At 35.0% G+C, this 3,246-nt stretch overlaps 1 pseudogene; it reads right to left on the bottom strand.

Moving 5' to 3' along the window:
• Positions 1-632: 632 nt before the first annotated feature.
• On the bottom strand, positions 633-732 carry LOC122104123 (annotated as a pseudogene).
• Positions 733-3,246: the final 2,514 nt, after the last annotated feature.

Here is a 3,246-nt window from a genome sequence, read left to right as displayed (position 1 = left end):
TGGTTCTTGACTGAAAAAGGTATATTTTAAAATATTCTATATTCTGTGTTTGCATAATATCCATAATCTATTTAATTCTTTCCTAGATATACTTTGAATTCAACATTGTTTTATAATATGTTATTTATTAATAAATGTGTCCTTTCAGATTGCATTTCATATAGAAAATTTAAGATTATATTTTCTAGGTTCTTTTTTTTTTTTTGGTCCAGTCATGGGCCTGAACTCTGGGCCTCTGAACTCTGAACGCTGACCCTCAGCTCTTCAGCTCAAGGCTAGCGCTTTACCACTTGAGCCACAGAGCTACTTCTGACTTTTTTCTTTTTGCGTATGTGGTGCTGAGATATCGAACCCAGGGCCTCAAGCATGCAAGGCAAGCGCTCTACCACTGAGCCACCTTCCCAGCCCCTTTTTCTAGGTTCTTATAGTAGTTTGTTTCTTTGGGATAAAATGATAATGTTAACTAATTTCAAAAGTTTTGTGAAGTTCTATGTAAAGGCCTTTCTAAGGTGAAGATTTAATACACTGATGTCAAACTAACGTTTAATTCTAACACTTGCATATATTGTTACACTTGTAATTTTGTAATTAACCTTTTAATAACTGTTTTTCATTTCTGCAACTGAACAATGAAAAATATGGAATACTTCACAAATTTTCATATTATCCTTGTGCAAGTGTTATGTTAATCTCTGTATTGTTGTAATTTGGGTATACGTGCTGCTGAAGCATGTAGTATCCTCTAAATTTAAGTAGTTAATGATGCAATCTTTATACAGGCTTATATCCTTGGGTGCCTATTTGTAGCAAGGAAACCTTATTGTTCCTAACAATACTATTGATCTTATTTCCCTAAAATAATGTGTATAGTGGAAAAAAAATTATATTGTTCGGTCGATTGCTCACATTTGCGCTTTTTTGTCAATGACAATTTTAAGGCTTTTTCATTTTAGATTTGATCATACTTTGAAGCACTTATAGCTAGGTCCTAAGGTGATGGCTTTTTCAAGTTCTTATTTATGTAACTGAGTTAGCTTTGTGGAGCTAATAGATTCAACGTAAGCCTTGCTTAAGAGCTACTTCTAAACTTCTTCAGCTTAAATTTTCCAAATGAGGTCTTACTGGCACAAATTTCTACCTGACCCTTTATCCTTCTTCCATGTAGGAACAGACCAACCAGAATATCCTACCCTGACAGCATAGATTGTCTTACTGGAACAAAACTAATCTTAGTTACAAGGGATCATAGAGAGATGAACAGTTCAGCAGAACTGTTCAGACTAGAAGGTATTTTTTCAAAATTTAAGTGTCTATTATACCTACCATTTCAAAAGTAACTAACGCCAAGGTGAAAAAAATTCGTCATATGCATGATTTCCTAATGTCTGGACTGTCTACCTTCCAACCAGGCAGGAACTTACACTATTGCCTTTCTATCACCAAATATTTCCATAGCTCCAGGAGAAGTCCATGTTTCTCCTCATTATTAAGCCTTAAATTGGTAATGTTTTAATCACAGTGTTTCCTCTTGCCTCCAGGCTGTAAATCTACAAATGCTAAAGATTTAGGTCTAACTCTACCTATCACTGAGGTACAGATAATGCAATAATACTTTAAAACAGAGTTGTCTTTGATACCCTAACCACAACAGAACAATGCAAAACATGTGCCCTTTTTATTATATTATATATAGTTATATATTTTATATTTATATGTGCTGATTTCATATTTCACACAGTGAAACTTAGTAGAATTAATTGATAATTTGACAAATAAATTGATAATTATTTATTCCAATAAAGAGAATTAGAATACAAATAATTAGGTTTAGAAAACAAACTAGAATATAAAAAGTATCAATGTAATGTCTTCACTATAAACTTGTGATACCTTCTAAGTGTTCTTGTTCTTCTGAATTCACATGGTAAAAAAAAAAATGTTGATTTCCTCTAAAGTATAAGGAATTTTACTCTGCTGCTCTGTTTATTGTTTCAACTCGCTTGTTCCAAACTGTTTTTTCTCCATATTTCTGAAGCATACCTATTGATTATACCCAAATTTTTCTGATATTATGTATACAAGATATTATCTTCTGCAAGATGTATGGGTCCTAGGATCCCATGTCCCAGTTACCCGCATCATCATATAACAGGGTCAAGACTTCTCAACTAGGCCCAGGCAACATGCCAACAGAAATAATTGAAGAGCCATGTCAATTTCTCATTTCCAATAATATTTCAGGGCCCCAATTCCTTGAGAAGCAGGAATTAGCAGTAAGCAATAGTGAAATGCAAGTCAACTTAATATGAAGGATGAGACCACAAAATCTTTGAGAAAGTACTGCAATTCAAACTTTCGGTTTACAGATGACTAGCCCATAGGAGTGAACAAGATCACAAAGTGTCACAAGACTATTTTTAATACCCCTTCCCTAATGATTAATGAACGATTTCAGTCCAGCATAAGTGGGCCTGAAAAATAGCTCCTGGAAGGATAGATCCACAATTGGTCTATAAAGGTCAGGAAAACTTGACTTAGAGGTCAAATGTAATTCAGAAAAAAATTAATTGAGAATATCCTTAGTGTTTGATAACACTGTGATATGTACAAGTTGCCATGTCGAAAACAAACTTTACAACTTGTGTGCGGGAGAGGGGAGGGAAGATTGGGTCGGGGCGCAGGGGGAGGATGCTAAAGGGTGAGAAGTGGAAACAAAGGAGGAGGCTACAATGCTTGATAAGAAATGTACTCATTATCTTCCCCACGTAATTGTAATCCCTCTGTACAGTATTTTCACAATAAAAAAAATACACTGGTACTTCAGTAAAACTTGGTTCTGTGGTATAAAAATGTTGTCATTCTCAAAATATTTAATCTCCTGAAAGTGTATTCTTTTTCAAATAATCTATGAAAAATCAAATTCGCAAACCAGGTACTAGTGGCTCACGCATGTAATCCTAAATACTCAGGAGGCTGAGATTTGAGGATCATGGTTCAAAGCCAGCCCAGGCAGGAAAGTCCGTTAAACTATCTCCAATAAACCACTCGAATATCAGAAGTGGCACTGTGGCTCAAGTGATAGAGTGCTTGCCTTGAGCTGAAGAACACAGGGACAGTGCCCAAGCCCAGAGTTCAAGCCCCACGAACTACCAAAAAAAAAATCACATTCGCCAAAATAACATTTGACAAATAAATGATACTTAGTGGCAATAGAGTTACAATAGAGGTACAATAGAGTTGATTTAC

This window comes from Dipodomys spectabilis, unplaced genomic scaffold (assembly GCF_019054845.1).
Source record: "Dipodomys spectabilis isolate Male_0828 unplaced genomic scaffold, ASM1905484v1 ptg000022l, whole genome shotgun sequence".
Taxonomy (NCBI): domain Eukaryota; kingdom Metazoa; phylum Chordata; class Mammalia; order Rodentia; family Heteromyidae; genus Dipodomys; species Dipodomys spectabilis.
This window is presented reverse-complemented; position numbering and strand designations above follow the sequence as displayed.